Consider the following 9,480-nt stretch of genomic DNA (forward strand, 5'->3'; position numbering starts at 1 on the left):
TCCATTCATCGATCATTGGACACGGGCTGTTTTCATAGTTTGGCCAGTGTAAATAGTGCTGCAATAAACGGGTGCATGTATCCTTTGAATTAATGTTTTTGTAATTTGGGGTTAAATACCCATCAGTACAATTACTGGATCATAGAAGATAGTACTATTTTTAACATTTTGAGGAACTTCCATACTGTTTGCATTCCCACCTACAGTGCAAGAGCATTCTTTTTTCTCCACATCCTCACCAATACCTGTTTTCTTGTGTCTTTTAATTAGCCATTCTGATAGGTGTGAGGTGGTAGGTGTGGGAAGGGAGGGCACAGCAGTTTCAACCAACCACTCATTGTGGTTTTGACTTGTATTTCCCTGATGATGAGTGATGTTGAGCATCTTTTCATGTGTCTGTTGGCCATCTGGATGTCTTTGGAGAAATGTCTTCTGTACATTTTTTAATTGGATTGTTTTTTTTAAGTGTTTTTAAGGTTTTTTTTCTAAGATTTATTTTTAGAATGAGCAAGTGGGGGGGGGGCAGAATCTCAAGCAGACTGACTCTGTACTGAGCACGGAGCTCAACGCAGTGCTCAATCTCAAGATCCTGAGATCATGACCTGAGCCAAAAACAAGAATCAGACACTTAATTGAGCCACCCAGGTGCCCTGTTATCAGTTCTTCATGTATTTTGGATGCTAACCATTTACGTCATTTGCAAATACCTTCTCCCATTTAGTATATTGTTGACTGTTTGCTTTCCTGTGTAGAAGCTTTTTATTTTGATGCAGTGCCAAAAGTTTATTTTTGCTTTTATTTCCCTTGCCTTAGGAGACTTAACTAGAAAGATGTTGTTATCGCCAATGTCAAAAGAAACTACTGTGCTCTCTTCTAGGATTTTTATGGTTTCATGTCTCACATTTAGGTCCTTAATCCATTTCTGAGTTCATTTCTGTGTGTGGTGAAAGACGGTGTCCAGTTTCATTCTTTTGCATGTAGCTGTCCAGTTTTCCCAACACCGTTTGTTAAAGAGACTGTCTTTTTCCAGTTGCATATTCTTTTCCTCCTTTGTTGAAGATTAATTGACCATATAATTGTGGATTTATTCCTGGGTTTTCTATTCTGTTCCATTGATCTGCGTGTCTGTTTTTGTGCCAGTGCCATACTGTTTTGATCGCTGCTACAGCTTTGTAATATAATTTGAAGTCTGGAATTGTGATGTATCCAGTTTCATTTTTCTTTTTCAAGATTGCTTTGGCTATTCAAGGTCTTTTGTGGATCCATACGCATTTTAGGATTGTTCTAGCTCTGAAAAATGCTGTTGGTGTTTTGATAGGGATTGCATTACATTTGTAGATTGCTTTGGGTAGCATAGACATTTTATTATTTTTTTTATTTTTATTTATTTGAGAGAGAGAGAGAATGACAGAAAGCACAAGAGGGAAGAGGGTCAGAGGGAGAAGCAGACTCCCCGCTGAGCAGGGAGCCCGATGCGGGACTCGATCCCGGGACTCCAGGATCATGACCTGAGCCGAAGGCAGTCGCTCACCAACTGAGCCACCCAGGCGCCCAGCATAGACATTTTAACAATATTCTTCCAACCCATGAGCATAATGCAATTATAATATGGGCACTTACGTATATACATTTATAACTTGACCAACACTTCTGTTATTTTTTTTTTAACTTACTTGATGGGGGGAGAGAGCACAAGCAGGGGGGCAGAAGAGGGAGAAGCAGGGTCCCCACTGAGCAGGGAGCCCGATGCGGGACTCGATCCCAGGACCCTGGGATCATGACCTGAGCCAAAGGCAGACACTTAACCAGTTGAGCCACCCAGGCACCGCCCAACACTTCTGTTGTTATTACTGTGCCTATACATACACCCCTCCCTCCATGATGATGCTTCAATTTCTGGGTGTCAGTGTCAACCCTGACCTGTGTCCAGTAGCCCTCCCTCAAAATATTTGGGTATCCCTATCCCACTTTCTCCGTTGTACAGTTCTGAATAAATGGCCTTAATTCCTTTTGCAGCCAGATAGGCAATTGTTTGAGTCTGTGCATGCTTGTGTTGCTTCCAGGTCCTTCCTTCTGGGTTCTCAACCTCTTTATTGTGTGCTCTGAGTTGGAAAACTGGCTTGGCTAACTGGGGAAGGGGTTGTGACTTAGGGCAACTACCCTCAGCTTCCCTGTCGTCTTCCATCAATATCCCGCTGGTAAAAACTGCCCATATATGTTGCCCCTAGATATACTGTGTTCTGTTAGTCATATCTATAATTCTCTTTAGAGTCCAGTCCCCTCGGCTGCCAGGCCAGCCCTGTTGCACAGTATGATAGTTGTATTCATCTGTCTTCTGGTAGTTAGGCACCACCACCTGGCCTTTATATTGGAGAGGGTGGGGAGAATTTCATCCCCTCCTTTGCTACCAGTGAATCTCGTTCTATAACAGCCTCATTTACCATCAGGCATCAGTTCTACCTTACAGAAGAGAGCCACTGCTGAACTTTTTACCTTAACCAAGTGATTGCCAATGATACATGTAGATATTTTGTACCCCTCATATGTGAGGAGGGCACTTCACCACTGTTATTCTCCCCCAAAACTCCTAACCCCAGTCTAATTGTGAGAACACCAGACAAACCAGTTAGAGGATCATTCTACGAAATGCTAACCAGTACTCTTCCAAAGTGTCATGGTCATGAAAAACAAGGAAAGACAAATTGTCACAAATCATAGGAGACTAAGGAGACTTGACAACTAAATGCAGTGTGGTGTCCTAAGATTGGATCCTGGAACAAAAAGCAGTGGAAAACCTGGTGAATAAGGAACATAATAATTTCTTAGTTTTGATGCAATGGTGATATAAGATGTTAACATTAGGAGAAACTGGGTAGAGGATATAAGGGAATTCCCTCTATTACCTTTACGACCTTATAAATCTAAAATTATTCTGAGATAAAAGGTTTATTTAATAATTTATAAAGCCACAGGAAATGGAGATGACAGCAATAACATTCTGGAAGCTGGAAAGCAAAACTTAGCAGACCCCAGAAACCTGACTCCTAAGCCGACAGTGGGGAATGCCAAGAAGCAACCCAGTATCTCCCCATAGAACTCCCAAACGTTATGAATATGACATTAGGTACCAGCGGAAGGAGCCTGAATATAGGATTAGTTGAAAGTATTTAGGACTTTCAATTTGATCCCCAGATGGGGTCTTCAATACTACGCAACTTGGCAACTGCCTCTCCAACATCCTTGCATAAGCCTGTGTGTTTATTCAGAAGGGATACAACAGAGGGTCTCTATACTAGGAAACACCAGGAAGAGCTGAGGGTAAGGTGACCTACTGAGGAGCAAGGAGCATACCAATTATCAATTTGTTGCCTCTCATCCCTAAATTCACCCTTAGTTGCTACTAGGGGTTGAATTGTGTGCCCTCCCTTCAATTCCTATGTTAAAAGTCCAAACCCCTAGCACCTTAGAATGTGACCTTACTAGGATAATGGGGTCTTTTCAGAGGTAATCAAGTAAAAGGTTACCGGAGTGTCTCTAATCCACTATGTCTGGGGTCCTTATAAAAGACTTAATTTGACACAGAGGGAAGATGGTGTGAGGAGACAAGAAGAACACAGCCATCTACAGCCCAAGGAGAGGTCTGGCATAGATCCTTCCCTTGGCCCTCAGAAGGAATCAACTCCACCAACACCCTGATTTTGGACTTCCAGCCTCCTCAGTTGTGAGACCATAAATTTCTCTTAAGTCAGTCAGGCTGTGGTACTTGGTTATGGCAGCCCTAGCAAACTAATACAATTGGCTACACTACAGGATTGAGCTGGACCCTCTTAAGCGTTTTTCCTTTTCTCTTTTCTTAGCTGGCATGCTTTAGTTTGCTTTTTCTTGTTAATACCATCCAGTTGTTAGTGGTGTGTTTGTTGTGGTTTTGGGTGGAGACATCCAGTGGCCCTTAGCTCCAGGGTACACAGTCTCTTTAAGTGAGCTTGCAGCCCTGGCCATGTGACCGCCTCTCTGGTGGCCAGTGAATGGACTTCCAAAGGCCTGACTCCTATGAGCCTGCCCTTCAGCCTCATGGAGAGGCATTTCCTGCTCACCCATCCTCTGGAGGAGGGGTGTGCTAGGCTCACCCCTCTTGTATCCCAGGAATATATGGTTCTTCCCAGTCCGTCATGGTTCCCTGCTTGCCTGGGAACCCTAGCAAACTTCACCATCCAGTGGACTGCAATCACACCTTCGCCAATGAGATCTGAATCCCAGACGTGGGGGAGGGGCCCCCTTCAAGGTTTGTTTCTTTTTTGGGTACTCTCCCTTAGCCCCAGAGTGTTCTTTGAAGTTGTCTGTACCCATTTATACTTAATCCCTTTGGACCATGACTGATACAGAAAGTAATATGAAAGTTTATAATCATTATTTAAAACTTCAGCCCTTTTCCCCTCACTTGGCTACCCTGAATGCTGGCAGCCAGGCTTATGCTCCCCATCCAGAAGATAAGATTCTTCTGTGAAAAATTTGACAGCTGATACTGGGGGTACTCAAGGAAGCCGTTTCGTTTCAGAAATGTCAGTCAAAGGATCCTACTTATATGAACCAATTGCTTCCAGTCAGCTTCTTTGTGTTGCCATCTTAAATATGTACAGGCAACCAAGGATCATCAGGCATTTGAGGAAAGCCTTTAAAAGTGAAAGGATCAAAACACAAATTTTAAAAATAATAGGGAGAAAGTGGGTCTATGAAGAGAGAAGGGAACATTTTAAAGAGCAACCACTAATATTCTCAGGTTTTGAAATAGGAAAAAGTTTGTCTCCACTAAAAAAACGGGCGCCTGGGTGGCTCAGTCGTTAAGCGTCTGCCTTCGGCTCAGGTCATAATCCCAGGGTCCCGGGATCGAGCCCCGCATCGGGCTCCCTGCTCGGCTGGAAGCCTGCTTCTCCCTCTCCCCCTCCCCCTGCTTGTGTTCCCTCTCTCACTGGTCCCTCTCTGTCAATTAATTAATTTAAAAAAAAAAGAAACAAAAAACCAAGGGACCATAAGAAAAAAATATTCAGAAAACAAAAAGTCTTCACTAATTGAGAGGAGGAGAGGTTAGGGTGTGTGTATGTGTTTGTGATGAAGAGGGTTCATTGCTCATCTTCCATAGTGACAACTGATAATGCTTAACTATGAATAATCAAGAAATAGCAGGGATTTGGAGATGAAAAAAAAATGAAAGTGGCTGCTTCTGGAGAGTGGGAAACAGGTAAGGTGGACCAGGGGACCCCTTTTTTGTTTTTATTTTGATTTGGAGGTGGGGGAATCACTGCTTTTTAAAACAAGTTTTCTAAAGCATGTTTGACTTTTCAGGGCTCAGCTTGGTATTCTGTCTTCAGTGGCTCTCCTTTGAAGAGGGCTTTGGATGCTAGTCCCAGGTTCTTGACCTAACAAAATTTAACTTACTCATTTGTAGAACAATGCATTGTCATTTGAAAACCTCGAGGTGACTCTTCCATCTCTTGTTGCTCTATCATTCTTTGATGCCAAGTAACCTTTTCTAGAGTTAAAAAAAAATCTGGTGCCTGCTTCAGCAGCACATATACTAAAAATTGGAACAATACACAGAAGATTAACATGACCGCCTGTGCAAAGATGACATGCAAATTTATGAACATTCCATATTTTTAAGTAAAACGTTTCTCTGAGTTCAAATATATATAAAAACAAATTAAATAGGTATATCTATATCTCACATCTGAAGGGTTTATTTTAAATTAAGCCTTCATAATCACTGACTACATATGAAAACAAATCCACAAGTTCTCTCAAATGGAAATAAACATTTATTGAAAGTATTTCTTTATTAAGTAAATGTTCCAAATTTTGAAAATTTAGAAGTTTTTTTTTATTGTGGTAAGATGCACATAAAATTTACCATTTGAATCATTTTTAGGTGTACAATTCAGTAATGTTGGAAGAGAAGTGCTTTTTAAAGAAAATGTATGCAAAAATTAGCTCAGGATTGGAATTATTTGTGTCATGATTTATACGAAAATATTTAATGTTCCTCATTTCATATTAGCTTGATGAAATAATGTTAACATAAACTTTCAAATGTCTCCACTGTAGGTAAGATTAGAACCTATGAGAACTATTTAAAATATCCAAGAAATCAACTCATTTTTTCACCCACTTAGCCATTTGGGGAGCCATTTGAAATAAAAAGTAGTGTAACTAAATCTAAGCAATTCCAAATAAATGCCCATTGTTTCTTGAGAGACAAGACATCACCAGTATGAGCTACAGAAAACACCCACATTAACATCTTGGATATATTATTTTCTCGCTGAATAAAAAGTTAGGCACACAGCTTTTCTATACAATAACTGGAATTGTGCACAGTCCCCCTCCACACTGCTCTGAAAATGAACTTTTGTTTTATGCAGATGTAGGCGAATTAGAATGAACAAAAGGCACACATTTGAAGGCTGAGAACATTCAACTGAAAAGGAAAAACAGATTTTTCTTCCATGAGACAGGAGACCAGATGTAACTGGTTTACAGACTGTTTTGCAGCAGGCAGGTTAGAAGCTTCCAGCTGTGCTGTCTTTGAAAGTGGCGGTCTACCAGCAAGTATTTTCTAACTGCTCCTGCCAAGGTTGCCGACATGGCCTATCTGAAAGAATAAACACAAGAAGTCGAACCTCCTTCTGGTCTCCTCTGGCCCAGCATCAGTGTCGAGGACCAACTTCTGCCTACACCCACTATCGCAATAGCTCACGCATGTTAAAAGTCTGAGCCACTTGCTAGAGGATGGGGCCCACAGGGAACTGATGGGGCTGGGAAAGTGCTGCAAAACTTTTCACAGAACTTATGGGAGAGGAAGCCTGCGTAACCCTTCCCAAGAAGACTGATGGAAATATACTGGTTTGTTAGGAATGTTGAGGCCAGATCCCTGAGCCTGGACACAGAGGCAACCATGAGCCCTTCCGGCCCCACTCCCCGCACACATGCTCCAAAAGGCTACGTCCACTCTGACATCCAACAATAACTCCACTAAGACTGTGAAGCCAGGCAACTGCACTGTGTCGTCCATGGCCACTGTTGTTGGTCACAGTCCAGAATGATCACACCTCTGCTCTGTCCAATTCCTGCTTGCTTCTCCACGCTTCTTCATTCATCCCTTAGACACCGATGTTCCCATTGCTCTTCTGGCAATGCATAGTTTCTGACGTGTGCCCTCATGATTCTAATGTAATCATCATCTATATGCTGATAAATCCAAAATTTGCTTCTCTAACCCTAATCTCTGCCTTGAATTTTAACTCCTATATCCAACGGCATGCAGGCCTCATCAGGTAGAAGTCCTCACAGGCACTAGAAAACCCTCAAACATTGTGTGTGTAAATAAACTCCCCAATCTCTTACTTGAAATCCTTGGGGACAAAGGTTTCATGGGATTTTGAGTTTTTCCGGACTTAGAAAAGGTAATATATAGTATATAAATACTACCACCAGTGAGGTCTAGGCCAGTGCCTTATAATCAGTTTTTTTCTTCAGTTTTGCTGAATAAAAATTCCACTATTCACATTAAGTGTAATATACAAAGGCTAAAAATAGTCTTATGTCAGCTGAGGTCACATTTTGTTATCAAATGAGTTTGCACCAAATTGACAAGAAACGTAAGAGCTTCTTAGATGCTGGAATTGTGAATAAGTGATTATTGAACTTTATCTGTCACACAGAAGATATTAAAGGGCAATTATCCCTAATATACACAGAGCTCTTAGAAATTAATAAGAATAAGAAAGATGAAACCCAGAAGGAAATTGGACCAAGGGCATGAATAGACCATTTAAAGATAACATTTTTAAAATGTTCAACCATACTAACTGCAAGTTGTAAAGATATGCAACTTGAAATGGAAGATATTTTCTGCTTCTCAGATAAGCAGGAATAAATAATAATTTAGCAAAGGTATAGAGAAATAGGCATTCACATATACTATTAGTGAGTTAATATTTGTAAAAACCTTAGAACAGTTGCCTAGCACATAGTAAACTATACATAAGTGCTTGTTAAATAAATATTGGTAGACATTTTTGTTGGTAAAAACTTGGGGGAAGACAACTTACCAACAGTTGATATTAAAATTTTAAATATGTATATTCTGATGATATCCAGCACCTCCGATTCTAAGAATTTATTCCACCAAAATACTCAAAGATATATTATGTAGAAAGATGTTCATCGAATTACTGTAATCATGAAAGTTGGGAACATCACTGCCATCTTTGGTGGTGTGTTTCTCCTCAAGCTGGTAGGAAGGCAGAACTGGCAGCTCCACACATCACATCCAGACACATCTACATCCAGGGGAAGAAGAGAATGGCTTCCTGGGGCTGACTTCTAGGACTAGACAAACTTTTCCCAGAAACTTCCCAGTAGGGCGCCTGGGTGGCTCAGTTGGTTAAGCGACTGCCTTCGGCTCAGGTCATGATCCTGGAGTCCCGGGATCGAGTCCCGCATTGGGCTCCCTGCTCAGCGAGAAGCCTGCTTCTCCCTCTAACCCTCCCACCTCTCATGTACTCTCTCTCTCATTCTCACTCTCTCAAAATAAAAATAAATAAATCTTTAAAAAAAAAAAAGAAAGAAAGAAACTTCCCAATAGACTTCCTCTCTGTTCTCATTGGACATTTCTGAGGTCCATGAACCTTCCCACACCAACCCCCAGCAAAGGGAATGGCATTACTCCAGGCCAGTGGTTCTCAAACATTGCTTATCTTGGGACCAATTCAGGTGCTTAAAAATTAAGGATTCCGAGTTTATATCTATCACTAAAATTTCTAAATAATTACTAATTTAAAAACAACAATAAACCCATTAAATGTTAATATAAGTTAATAGCTTTATTTGCCAAAGCAAAAGCATTTTTAAACATTTTTTAAAAATGTTTTATTTATTTATTCATGAGAGTCAGAGAGAGAGAGGCAGAGGCAGAGGGAGAAGCAGGCTCCCCGCCCAGCAGGCAGCCCGACACGGAACTCGATCCCAGGACCCTGGGATCACAACCCGAGCCGAAGGCAGACGCCCAACCATCTGAGCCACCCAGGCGTCCCAAAGCAAAAGCATTTTTAAAATAAAAGTTACATGTATTTAAGATGTAAACATGATGATTTGATATACATACAAGTGCTTACTACAATCATGCTCATTAACATACTTGTCCTCACACATAGTTACCAAGTGTGTGTGTCAGAGAGCACTTGACATCTGTTCTCTCAGCAAATTTTCGGTATTCAATACAGTATTATTAACTCTAGTCATGTTGTATGTTAGATCTCTAGACTTACTCATCCTACATAACTGCAACTTTGTACTCTTTGGCCAACATCTCCCCATTTCCGCCCACTTTAGGCCCTGGAAACCATCTTTCTACTCTGCTTCTACGTATTTGACTTTTTTTAGAGTCAACATAGAAGTGAGATCATGCAGTTTTTTTTCTTTCTG

General features: G+C 41.1%; 1 non-coding gene across 1 annotated transcript; it reads left to right on the plus strand.

Moving 5' to 3' along the window:
* Positions 1 to 5,548: 5,548 nt before the first annotated feature.
* Positions 5,549 to 5,656, plus strand: LOC112834426 (U6 spliceosomal RNA). Its single transcript, XR_003210902.1, has one exon. It is a non-coding gene; the product is annotated as a U6 spliceosomal RNA (small nuclear RNA).
* The last annotated feature ends 3,824 nt before the right edge of the window (positions 5,657 to 9,480 follow it).

The sequence above is a fragment of the Callorhinus ursinus genome, unplaced genomic scaffold (assembly GCF_003265705.2).
Source record: "Callorhinus ursinus isolate GAN/ISIS: 27379988/994484 unplaced genomic scaffold, GSC_fseal_2.0 scaffold62, whole genome shotgun sequence".
NCBI lineage: Eukaryota > Metazoa > Chordata > Mammalia > Carnivora > Otariidae > Callorhinus > Callorhinus ursinus.